The sequence below is a fragment of the Ammospiza caudacuta genome, chromosome 1 (genome assembly GCF_027887145.1).
Source record: "Ammospiza caudacuta isolate bAmmCau1 chromosome 1, bAmmCau1.pri, whole genome shotgun sequence".
NCBI classification, from domain to species: Eukaryota; Metazoa; Chordata; class Aves; order Passeriformes; family Passerellidae; genus Ammospiza; species Ammospiza caudacuta.
Window position 1 is genome coordinate 155,766,403 of NC_080593.1, and position 13,966 is coordinate 155,780,368.

The 13,966-nt window shown below is 45.4% G+C and overlaps 1 protein-coding gene across 1 annotated transcript in view; it reads right to left on the reverse strand.

The window, feature by feature from the left end:
* TONSL (tonsoku like, DNA repair protein) overlaps positions 1-13,966 on the reverse strand; it is a 113,040-nt gene that overhangs the window by 66,314 nt on the left and 32,760 nt on the right. The gene's annotated exons all lie outside the window — the stretch shown is intronic.

Here is a 13,966-nt window from a genome sequence, read left to right on the forward strand (position 1 = left end):
GGGGATTTGGGGATTTAGGAACATTAAACATGGGGGATTAGGGGATTTAGGGACCCTAAACATGGGGGATTAGGGGATTTAGGAACATTAAACATGGGGGATTTGGGGATTTAGGAACATTAAACATGGGGGATTTGGGGATTTAGGAACATTAAACATGGGGGATTTAGGAACCTTAAACATGGGGGATTAGGGGATTTAGGAACCCTAAACATGGGGGATTTGGGGTTTGGGACGGGGCTGATCCTAAATCCTCTGGGCTGAGAGCCACGTTCAGCCACGTGCGGCACTCCTGGAATGGGATTAGGGGATTTAGGGACCTTAAACATGGGGGATTAGGGGATTTAGGAACATTAAACATGGGGGATTTGGGGATTTAGGAACCCTAAACATGGGGGATTTGGGGATTTAGGAACCCTAAACATGGGGCATTTGGGATTTAGGAACATTAAACATGGGGGATTAGGGGATTTAGGAACATTAAACATGGGGGATTTGGGGATTTAGGAACATTGGGACAAGGCTGATCCTAAATCCTCCAGGCTGAGAGCCACGTTCAGCCAGGTCCGGCACTCCTGGAATGGGATTAGGGGATTTAGGGACCTTAAACATGGGGGATTTGGGGATTTAGGAACCCTAAACATGGGGGATTTGGGGATTTAGGAACCTTAAACATGGGGGATTTGGGGATTTAGGAACATTAAACATGGGGGATTTGGGGATTTAGGGACCCTAAACATGGGGGATTTGGGGATTTAGGGACATTAAACATGGGGGATTTGGGGATTTAGGGACCCTAAACATGGGGGATTTGGGAATTTGGGGACCCTAAACATGGGGGATTTGGGGATTTAGGAACATTAAACATGGGGGATTTGGGGATTTAGGAACATTAAACATGGGGGATTTGGGGATTTAGGAACATTAAACATGGGGGATTTGGGGATTTAGGAACCCTAAACATGGGGGGGATCCTAAATCCTCTGGGCTGAGAGCCACGTTCAGCCACGTGCGGCACTCCTGGAATGGGATTAGGGGATTTAGGAACATTAAACATGGGGGATTTGGGGATTTAGGAACATTAAACATGGGGGATTTGGGGATTTAGGAACCCTAAACATGGGGGATTTGGGGATTTAGGAACATTGGGATGGGGGGGAGCCCAAATCCTCCAGGCTCAGGGCCACGTTCAGCCACGTGCGGCACTCCTGGAATGGGAATAGGGGATTTAGGGACCCTAAACATGGGGGATTTGGGGATTTAGGGACATTAAACATGGGGGATTTGGGGATTTAGGGACATTAAACATGGGGGATTTGGGGATTTAGGAACATTAAACATGGGGGATTTGGGGATTTAGGGACCTTAAACATGGGGGATTGGGGGATTTAGGGGCCCTAAACATGGGGGATTTGGGGATTTAGGAACATTAAACATGGGGGATTAGGGGATTTAGGAACCCTAAACATGGGGGATTTGGGGATTTAGGAACCTTAAACATGGGGGATTAGGGGATTTAGGAACATTAAACATGGGGGATTTGGGGATTTAGGGACCTTAAACATGGGGGATTAGGGGATTTAGGAACATTAAACATGGGGGATTTGGGGATTTAGGGACCTTAAACATGGGGGATTTGGGGATTCAGGAACATTAAACATGGGGGATTAGGGGATTTAGGAACATTAAACATGGGGGATTTGGGGATTTAGGAACCTTAAACATGGGGGATTTGGGGATTTAGGAACATTAAACATGGGGGATTTGGGGATTTAGGGACCCTAAACATGGGGGATTTGGGGATTTAGGAACATTAAACATGGGGGATTAGGGGATTTAGGGACCCTAAACATGGGGGATTTGGGGATTTAGGGACCTTAAACATGGGGGATTTAGGAACCTTAAACATGGGGGATTAGGGGATTTAGGAACCCTAAACATGGGGGATTTGGGGTTTGGGACGGGGCTGATCCTAAATCCTCTGGGCTGAGAGCCACGTTCAGCCACATGCGGCACTCCTGGAATGGGATTAGGGGATTTAGGGACCCTAAACATGGGGGATTTGGGGATTTAGGGACATTAAACATGGGGGATTTGGGGATTTAGGGACCTTAAACATGGGGGATTTGGGGATTTAGGAACATTAAACATGGGGGATTAGGGGATTTAGGAACATTGGGATGGGGAGGATCCCAAATCCTCTGGGCTGAGAGCCACGTTCAGCCACGTGCGGCACTCCTGGAATGGGATTTGGGGATTTAGGAACATTAAACATGGGGGATTAGGGGATTTAGGAACCTTAAACATGGGGGATTAGGGGATTTAGGAACATTGGGATGGGGGGGAGCCCAAATCCTCCAGGCTGAGAGCCACGTTCAGCCACGTGCGGCACTCCTGGAATGGGAATAGGGGATTTAGGAACATTGGGATGGGGAGGATCCTAAATCCTCCAGGCTCAGGGCCACGTTCAGCCAGGTCCGGCACTCCTGGAATGGGATTAGGGGATTTAGGAACCCTAAACATGGGGGATTTGGGGATTTAGGAACATTAAACATGGGGGATTAGGGGATTTAGGAACCTTAAACATGGGGGATTTGGGGATTTAGGAACATTAAACATGGGGCTGATCCTAAATGCTCCAGGCTGAGAGCCACGTTCAGCCACGTGCGGCACTCCTGGAATGGGAATAGGGGATTTAGGGACCTTAAACATGGGGGATTAGGGGATTTAGGAACATTAAACATGGGGGATTAGGGGATTTAGGAACATTAAACATGGGGGATTTGGGGATTTAGGAACCCTAAACATGGGGGATTTGGGGATTTAGGAACATTGGGATGGGGGGGAGCCCAAATCCTCCAGGCTCAGGGCCACGTTCAGCCACGTGCGGCACTCCTGGAATGGGAATAGGGGATTTAGGGACCCTAAACATGGGGGATTTGGGGATTTAGGAACCTTAAACATGGGGGATTTGGGGATTTAGGAACCCTAAACATGGGGGATTAGGGGATTTAGGAACATTAAACATGGGGGATTTGGGGATTTAGGAACCCTAAACATGGGGGATTAGGGGATTTAGGAACATTGGGACAAGGCTGATCCTAAATCCTCCAGGCTCAGGGCCACGTTCAGCCACGTGCGGCACTCCTGGAATGGGATTAGGGGATTTAGGAACCTTAAACATGGGGGATTTGGGGATTTAGGAACATTAAACATGGGGGATTAGGGGATTTAGGAACCTTAACCATGGGGGATTTGGGGATTTAGGAACCCTAAACATGGGGGATAAGGGGATTTAGGAACCTTAAACATGGACAATTTGGGATTAGGGGATTTAGGAACCTTAAACATGGGGGATTTGGGGATTTAGGAACATTGGGATGGGGGGGAGCCCAAATCCTCCAGGCTCAGGGCCACGTTCAGCCACGTGCGGCACTCCTGGAATGGGATTAGGGGATTTAGGGACCCTAAACATGGGGGATTTGGGGCTTTAGGAACCTTAAACATGGGGGATTAGGGGATTTAGGGACCCTAAACATGGGGGATTTGGGGATTTAGGAACCTTAAACATGGGGGATTAGGGGATTTAGGAACCTTAAACATGGGGGATTAGGGGATTTAGGAACATTAAACATGGGGGATTTGGGGATTTAGGAACATTGGGATGGGGGGGAGCCCAAATCCTCCAGGCTCAGGGCCACGTTCAGCCACGTGCGGCACTCCTGGAATGGGATTAGGGGATTTAGGGACCCTAAACATGGGGGATTTGGGGATTTAGGGACCCTAAACATGGGGGATTTGGGGATTTAGGAACATTAAACATGGGGGATTTGGGGATTTAGGAACATTAAACATGGGGGATTTGGGGATTTAGGAACCCTAAACATGGGGGATTTGGGGATTTAGGAACATTGGGATGGGGGGGAGCCCAAATCCTCCAGGCTCAGGGCCACGTTCAGCCACGTGCGGCACTCCTGGAATGGGAATAGGGGATTTAGGGACCCTAAACATGGGGGATTTGGGGATTTAGGGACATTAAACATGGGGGATTAGGGGATTTAGGAACATTAAACATGGGGGATTTGGGGATTTAGGGACATTAAACATGGGGGATTTGGGGATTTAGGAACATTAAACATGGGGGATTTGGGGATTTAGGAACATTAAACATGGGGGATTAGGGGATTTAGGAACCCTAAACATGGGGGATTTGGGGATTTAGGAACCTTAAACATGGGGGATTAGGGGATTTAGGAACATTAAACATGGGGGATTTGGGGATTTAGGGACCTTAAACATGGGGGATTAGGGGATTTAGGAACATTAAACATGGGGGATTTGGGGATTTAGGGACCTTAAACATGGGGGATTTGGGGATTTAGGAACATTAAACATGGGGGATTAGGGGATTTAGGAACATTAAACATGGGGGATTTGGGGATTTAGGAACCTTAAACATGGGGGATTTGGGGATTTAGGAACATTAAACATGGGGGATTTGGGGATTCAGGAACATTAAACATGGGGGATTTGGGGATTTAGGGACCCTAAACATGGGGGATTTGGGGATTTAGGGACCTTAAACATGGGGGATTTAGGAACCTTAAACATGGGGGATTAGGGGATTTAGGAACCCTAAACATGGGGGATTTGGGGTTTGGGACGGGGCTGATCCTAAATCCTCTGGGCTGAGAGCCACGTTCAGCCACATGCGGCACTCCTGGAATGGGATTAGGGGATTTAGGGACCCTAAACATGGGGGATTTGGGGATTTAGGGACATTAAACATGGGGGATTTGGGGATTTAGGGACCTTAAACATGGGGGATTTGGGGATTTAGGAACATTAAACATGGGGGATTAGGGGATTTAGGAACATTGGGATGGGGAGGATCCCAAATCCTCTGGGCTGAGAGCCACGTTCAGCCACGTGCGGCACTCCTGGAATGGGATTTGGGGATTTAGGAACATTAAACATGGGGGATTAGGGGATTTAGGAACCTTAAACATGGGGGATTAGGGGATTTAGGAACATTGGGATGGGGGGGAGCCCAAATCCTCCAGGCTGAGAGCCACGTTCAGCCACGTGCGGCACTCCTGGAATGGGAATAGGGGATTTAGGAACATTGGGATGGGGAGGATCCTAAATCCTCCAGGCTCAGGGCCACGTTCAGCCAGGTCCGGCACTCCTGGAATGGGATTAGGGGATTTAGGAACCCTAAACATGGGGGATTTGGGGATTTAGGAACATTAAACATGGGGGATTAGGGGATTTAGGAACCTTAAACATGGGGGATTTGGGGATTTAGGAACATTAAACATGGGGCTGATCCTAAATGCTCCAGGCTGAGAGCCACGTTCAGCCACGTGCGGCACTCCTGGAATGGGAATAGGGGATTTAGGGACCTTAAACATGGGGGATTAGGGGATTTAGGGACCTTAAACATGGGGGATTAGGGGATTTAGGAACATTAAACATGGGGGATTTGGGGATTTAGGAACCCTAAACATGGGGGATTTGGGGATTTAGGAACATTGGGATGGGGGGGAGCCCAAATCCTCCAGGCTCAGGGCCACGTTCAGCCACGTGCGGCACTCCTGGAATGGGAATAGGGGATTTAGGGACCCTAAACATGGGGGATTTGGGGATTTAGGAACCTTAAACATGGGGGATTTGGGGATTTAGGAACCCTAAACATGGGGGATTAGGGGATTTAGGAACATTAAACATGGGGGATTTGGGGATTTAGGAACCCTAAACATGGGGGATTAGGGGATTTAGGAACATTGGGACAAGGCTGATCCTAAATCCTCCAGGCTCAGGGCCACGTTCAGCCACGTGCGGCACTCCTGGAATGGGATTAGGGGATTTAGGGACCCTAAACATGGGGGATTAGGGGATTTAGGAACATTAAACATGGGGGATTTGGGGATTTAGGAACCTTAACCATGGGGGATTTGGGGATTTAGGAACCCTAAACATGGGGGATAAGGGGATTTAGGAACCTTAAACATGGACAATTTGGGATTAGGGGATTTAGGAACCTTAAACATGGGGGATTAGGGGATTTAGGGACCCTAAACATGGGGGATTAGGGGATTTAGGAACATTGGGATGGGGGGGAGCCCAAATCCTCCAGGCTGAGAGCCACGTTCAGCCACGTGCGGCACTCCTGGAATGGGGTTAGGGGATTTAGGGACCCTAAACATGGGGGATTTGGGGATTTAGGGACCTTAAACATGGGGGATTTGGGGATTTAGGAACATTAAACATGGGGGATTTGGGGATTTAGGAACATTAAACATGGGGGATTTGGGGATTCAGGAACCCTAAACATGGGGGATTTGGGGATTCAGGAACCTTAAACATGGGGGATTTGGGGATTTAGGAACCTTAAACATGGGGGATTAGGGGATTTAGGAACCTTAAACATGGGGGATTAGGGGATTTAGGAACCTTAAACATGGGGGATTTGGGGATTTAGGAACATTAAACATGGGGGATTTGGGGATTCAGGGACCCTAAACATGGGGGATTAGGGGATTTAGGAACATTAAACATGGGGGATTAGGGGATTTAGGAACCCTAAACATGGGGGATTAGGGGATTTAGGATCAGGGTTTTCGGGATTTAGGAGCAGGGATTTGGGGATTTTTATTGGACATTAGGGGATTTAGGATCAGGAAATTGGGATTAGGGGATTTAAGATCAAAATTTCAGGGATTTAGGATCAGGAATTAGTGGATTTAGGATCAGGGATTTGGGGGTTTAGGATCAGGGTTTAGGGGATTTAGGAGCACTCCCTTGGGATTTTTTATTGGGAGTTTGGGATCAGGAATTTGGGGATTGGGGATTTAGGAGCAGGAATTTGGGGATTTAGGATCACAGTTTCAGGGATTTAGGATGGGGAATTTGGGATTAGGGGATTTAGGATCATGGATTTGGGATTAGGGGATTTAGGATCAGGAATTAATTAGGGGACTTGGGATTTAGGAGCAGGAATTTGGGCTTAGGGGATTTAGGATAAGGGATTTGGGGGTTTAGAAGCTGGGATTTGGGGGGTTTAGGATCAGGGCTTAGGGGATTTAGGAGCGCTCCCTTGGGAATTTTTTTTTGGGAATTTGGGAGCAGGAATTTGGGGATTTAGGAGCAGGAATTTGGGGATTGAGGATCACAGTTTCGGGGATTTAGGATGGGGAATTTGGGATTAGGGGATTTAGGATCGTGGATTTGGCATTAGGGGATTTAGGATCAGGAATTAATTTGGGGACTTGGGATTTAGGAGCAGGAATTTGGGCTTAGGGGATTTAGGATCAAAATTTCCAGAATTTAGGATCAGGAATTTGGGGACTTGGGGATTTAGGAGCAGGAATTTGGGCTTAGGGGCTTTAGGATCAGGGATTTGGGGATTTAGGAGCTGGAATTTGGGGGTTTAGGATCAAGGTTTAGGGGATTTAGGAGCACTCCCTTGGGAATTTTTTTTTGGGGAATTTGGGGGCAGGAATTTGGGGATTTAGGAGCAGGAATTTGGGGATTTAGGAGCAGGAATTTGGGGATTGAGGATCACAGTTTCAGGGATTTAGGATCATGGATTTGATATTTAGGGGATTTAGGAGCAGGAATTTGGGGACTTGGGGATTTAGGAGCAGGAATTTGGGTTTAGGGGATTTAGGATCAAAATTTTCGGGATTTAGGATCAGGAATTTGGGGACTTGGGGATTTAGGAGCACAAATTTGGGCTTAGGGGATTTAGGATCAGGAATTTGGGATTTTTAATTGGGAATTTAGGATTAGGACTTTGGGGATTTGAGGCTTAGGGGATTTAGGATCACAATTTCAGGGATTTAGGAGGCGGTACTTGGAGATTTAGGATCAGGGTTCAGAGGGTTTAGGAGCACTTCCTTGAGGTTTTTAAATTGGGAACTTGGGAACGGGGATTTGGGGATTTAGGGTCTGGAATTTGGGATTTTGGGGATTGGGAGATTTAGAAGTTTGGGCGTAGGGGATTTAGGCGCTCCCCCAGCCCCCGCTCCCTCTGGAAGTGCTGCAGGGCCCGGGAACGGCCTCAGGGATTTGGGATCTTTTACCGGGAATTAGGGGATTTAGGAGCAGGAATTTGGGTTTAGGGGATTTAGGATCAAAATTTCTGGGATTTAGGAGCAAGAATTTGGGTTTAGGGGATTTAGGATCAGGGATTTGGGGGTTTAGGATCAGGGTTTAGGGGATTTAGGAGCACTCCCTTGGGATTTTTTATTGGGAGTTTGGGATCAGGAATTTGGGGATTGGGGATTTAGGAGCAGGAATTTGGGGATTTAGGATCACAGTTTCAGGGATTTAGGATCGGGAATTTGGGATTAGGGGATTTAGGATCAGGAATTAATTAGGGGACTTGGGATTTAGGAACAGGAATTTGGGCTTAGGGGATTTAGGATAAGGGATTTGGGGGTTTAGAAGCTGGGATTTGGGGGTTTAGGATCAGGGCTTAGGGGATTTAGGAGCGCTCCCTTGGGAATTTTTTTTTGGGAATTTGGGAGCAGGAATTTGGGGATTTAGGAGCAGGAATTTGGGGATTGAGGATCACAGTTTCGGGGATTTAGGATGGGGAATTTGGGATTAGGGGATTTAGGATCGTGGATTTGGCATTAGGGGATTTAGGATCAGGAATTAATTTGGGGACTTGGGATTTAGGAGCAGGAATTTGGGCTTAGGGGATTTAGGATCAAAATTTCCAGAATTTAGGATCAGGAATTTGGGGACTTGGGGATTTAGGAGCAGGAATTTGGGCTTAGGGGCTTTAGGATCAGGGATTTGGGGATTTAGGAGCTGGAATTTGGGGGTTTAGGATCAAGGTTTAGGGGATTTAGGAGCACTCCCTTGGGAATTTTTTTTTGGGGAATTTGGGGGCAGGAATTTGGGGATTTAGGAGCAGGAATTTGGGGATTTAGGAGCAGGAATTTGGGGATTGAGGATCACAGTTTCAGGGATTTAGGATCATGGATTTGATATTTAGGGGATTTAGGAGCAGGAATTTGGGGACTTGGGGATTTAGGAGCAGGAATTTGGGTTTAGGGGATTTAGGATCAAAATTTTCGGGATTTAGGATCAGGAATTTGGGGACTTGGGGATTTAGGAGCACAAATTTGGGCTTAGGGGATTTAGGATCAGGAATTTGGGATTTTTAATTGGGAATTTAGGATTAGGACTTTGGGGATTTGAGGCTTAGGGGATTTAGGATCACAATTTCAGGGATTTAGGAGGCGGTACTTGGAGATTTAGGATCAGGGTTCAGAGGGTTTAGGAGCACTTCCTTGAGGTTTTTAAATTGGGAACTTGGGAACGGGGATTTGGGGATTTAGGGTCTGGAATTTGGGATTTTGGGGATTGGGAGATTTAGAAGTTTGGGCGTAGGGGATTTAGGCGCTCCCCCAGCCCCCGCTCCCTCTGGAAGTGCTGCAGGGCCCGGGAACGGCCTCAGGGATTTGGGATCTTTTACCGGGAATTAGGGGATTTAGGAGCAGGAATTTGGGTTTAGGGGATTTAGGATCAAAATTTCTGGGATTTAGGAGCAAGAATTTGGGTTTAGGGGATTTAGGATCAGGGATTTGGGGGTTTAGGATCAGGGTTTAGGGGATTTAGGAGCACTCCCTTGGGATTTTTTATTGGGAGTTTGGGATCAGGAATTTGGGGATTGGGGATTTAGGAGCAGGAATTTGGGGATTTAGGATCACAGTTTCAGGGATTTAGGATCGGGAATTTGGGATTAGGGGATTTAGGATCATGGATTTGGGATTAGGGGATTTAGGATCAGGAATTAATTTGGGGACTTGGGATTTAGGAGCAGGAATTTGGGCTTAGGGGATTTAGGATAAGGGATTTGGGGGTTTAGGAGCAGGAATTTGGGGGTTTAGGATCAGGGTTTAGGGGATTTAGGAGCGCTCCCTTGGGAATTTTTTTTTGGGAATTTGGGAGCAGGAATTTGGGGATTTAGGAGCAGGAATTTGGGGATTGAGGATCACAGTTTCGGGGATTTAGGATCGGGAATTTGGGATTAGGGGATTTAGGATCGTGGATTTGGCATTAGGGGATTTAGGATCAGGAATTAATTTGGGGACTTGGGATTTAGGAGCAGGAATTTGGGCTTAGGGGATTTAGGATCAAAATTTCCAGAATTTAGGATCAGGAATTTGGGGACTTGGGGATTTAGGAGCAGGAATTTGGGGATTTAGGATCACAGTTTCAGGGATTTAGGATCGGGAATTTGGGATTAGGGGATTTAGGATCATGGATTTGGGATTAGGGGATTTAGGATCAGGAATTAATTTGGGGACTTGGGATTTAGGAGCAGGAATTTGGGGACTTGGGGATTTAGGAGCAGGAATTTGGGGATTTTTACTGGGAATTTTGGGGATTTAGGAGCAGGAATTTGGGGATTTTTACTGGGAATTTTGGGGATTTAGGAGCAGGAATTTGGGGATTTTTACTGGGAATTTTGGGGATTTAGGAGCAGGAATTTGGGGATTTTTACTGGGAATTTTGGGGATTTAGGACCGGAATTTGGGGATTTTTACTGGGAATTTTGGGGATTTAGGAGCTGGAATTTGGGGGTTTTTACTGGGAATTTTGGGGATTTTGGACCGGAATTTGGGGATTTTTACTGGGAATTTTGGAGATTTTGGACCGGAATTTTGGGATTTTTACTGGGAATTTTGGGGATTTAAGAGCAGGAATTTGGGGATTTTTACTGGGAATTTTGGGGATTTAGGAGCGGAATTTGGGGGATTAAGGAGCCAGAATTTGGGGATTTTTACTGGGAATTTTGGAGATTTAAGAGCAGGAATTTGGGGATTTTTACTGGGAATTTTGGGGATTTAGGAGCAGGAATTTGGGGATTTTTACTGGGAATTTTGGAGATTTTGGAGCAGGAATTTGGGGATTTTTACTGGGAATTTTGGGGATTTTGGACCGGAATTTGGGGATTTTTACTGGGAATTTTGGGGATTTAGGAGCAGGAATTTGGGGATTTTTACTGGGAATTTTGGGGATTTTGGACCGGAATTTGGGGATTTTTACTGGGAATTTTGGGGATTTAAGAGCAGAATTTGGGGATTTTTACTGGGAATTTTGGGGATTTTGGAGCAGGAATTTGGGGATTTTTACTGGGAATTTTTAGGAGCAGGAATTTGGGGATTTTTACTGGGAATTTTGGGGATTTAGGATCGGAATTTGGGGATTTTTACTGGGAATTTTGGGGATTTTGGACTGGAATTTGGGGATTTTTACTGGGAATTTTGGGGATTTAGGAGCAGGAATTTGGGGATTTTTACTGGGAATTTTGGGGATTCAGGAGCAGGAATTTGGGGATTTTTTATTGGGAATTTGGGGATTTAAGAGCAGGAATTTGGGGATTTTTACTGGGAATTTTGGGGATTTTGGAGCAGGAATTTGGGGATTTTTACTGGGAATTTTGGGGATTTAGGATCGGAATTTGGGGATTTTTACTGGGAATTTTGGGGATTTTGGACTGGAATTTGGGGATTTTTACTGGGAATTTTGGGGATTTAGGAGCAGGAATTTGGGGATTTTTACTGGGAATTTTGGGGATTCAGGAGCAGGAATTTGGGGATTTTTACTGGGAATTTTGGGGATTTAGGAACAGGAATTTGGGGATTTTTACTGGGAATTTTGGGGATTTTGGAGCAGGAATTTGGGGATTTTTACTGGGAATTTTGGGGATTTAGGAGCAGGAATTTGGGGATTTTTACTGGGAATTTTGGGGATTTTGGAGCAGGAATTTGGGGATTTTTACTGGGAATTTTGGGGATTTAGGACCGGAATTTGGGGATTTTTACTGGGAATCTTGGGGATTTTTACTGGGAATTTTGGGGATTTAGGAGCAGGAATTTGGGGATTTTTTATTGGGAATTTGGGGATTTAGGAGCAGGAATTTGGGGATTTTTACTGGGAATTTGGGGATTTAAGAGAAGGAATTTGGGGATTTTTACTGGGAATTTTGGGGATTTAGGAGCAGGAATTTGGGGATTTTTTATTGGGAATTTGGGGATTTAGGAGCAGGAATTTGGGGATTTTTACTGGGAATTTTGGGGATTTTGGACAGGAATTTGGGGATTTTTACTGGGAATTTTGGGGATTTAGGAGCAGGAATTTGGGGATTTTTACTGGGAATTTTGGGGATTCAGGAGCAGGAATTTGGGGATTTTTACTGGGAATTTTGGGGATTTAGGAGCAGGAATTTGGGGATTTTTACTGGGAATTTTGGGGATTTAGGACCGGAATTTGGGGATTTTTACTGGGAATTTTGGGGATTTAGGAGCAGGAATTTGGGGATTTTTACTGGGAATTTTGGGGATTTTGGAGCAGGAATTTGGGGATTTTTACTGGGAATTTTGGGGATTTTGGACCGGAATTTGGGGATTTTTACTGGGAATTTTGGGGATTTAGGAGCAGGAATTTGGGGATTTTTACTGGGAATTTTGGGGATTTAAGAGCAGAATTTGGGGATTTTTACTGGGAATTTTGGGGATTTTGGAGCAGGAATTTGGGGATTTTTACTGGGAATTTTTAGGAGCAGGAATTTGGGGATTTTTACTGGGAATTTTGGGGATTTTGGAGCAGGAATTTGGGGATTTTTACTGGGAATTTTGGGGATTTAGGAGCAGGAATTTGGGGATTTTTACTGGGAATTTTGGAGATTTTGGACCGGAATTTGGGGATTTTTACTGGGAATTTTGGGGATTTAGGAGCAGGAATTTTGGGATTTTTACTGGGAATTTTGGGGATTTTGGAGCAGGAATTTGGGGATTTTTACTGGGAATTTTGGGGATTTAGGAGCAGGAATTTGGGGATTTTTACTGGGAATTTTGGGGATTTAGGAGCAGGAATTTGGGGATTTTTACTGGGAATTTTGGAGATTTTGGAGCAGGAATTTGGGGATTTTTACTGGGAATTTTGGGGATTTTGGACCGGAATTTGGGGATTTTTACTGGGAATTTTGGGGATTTAGGAGCAGGAATTTGGGGATTTTTACTGGGAATTTTGGGGATTTAAGAGCAGAATTTGGGGATTTTTACTGGGAATTTTGGGGATTTTGGAGCAGGAATTTGGGGATTTTTACTGGGAATTTTTAGGAGCAGGAATTTGGGGATTTTTACTGGGAATTTTTAGGAGCAGGAATTTGGGGATTTTTACTGGGAATTTTGGGGATTTAGGATCGGAATTTGGGGATTTTTACTGGGAATTTTGGGGATTTTGGACTGGAATTTGGGGATTTTTACTGGGAATTTTGGGGATTTAGGAGCAGGAATTTGGGGATTTTTACTGGGAATTTTGGGGATTCAGGAGCAGGAATTTGGGGATTTTTACTGGGAATTTTGGGGATTTAGGAACAGGAATTTGGGGATTTTTACTGGGAATTTTGGGGATTTTGGAGCAGGAATTTGGGGATTTTTACTGGGAATTTTGGGGATTTAGGAGCAGGAATTTGGGGATTTTTACTGGGAATTTTGGGGATTTTGGAGCAGGAATTTGGGGATTTTTACTGGGAATTTTGGGGATTTAGGACCGGAATTTGGGGATTTTTACTGGGAATCTTGGGGATTTTTACTGGGAATTTTGGGGATTTAGGAGCAGGAATTTGGGGATTTTTTATTGGGAATTTGGGGATTTAGGAGCAGGAATTTGGGGATTTTTACTGGGAATTTGGGGATTTAAGAGAAGGAATTTGGGGATTTTTACTGGGAATTTTGGGGATTTAGGAGCAGGAATTTGGGGATTTTTTATTGGGAATTTGGGGATTTAGGAGCAGGAATTTGGGGATTTTTACTGGGAATTTTGGGGATTTAGGAGCAGGAATTTGGGGATTTTTACTGGGAATTTTGGGGATTTAGGAGCAGGAATTTGGGGATTTTTACTGGGAATTTTGGGGATTTAGGACCGGAATTTGGGGATT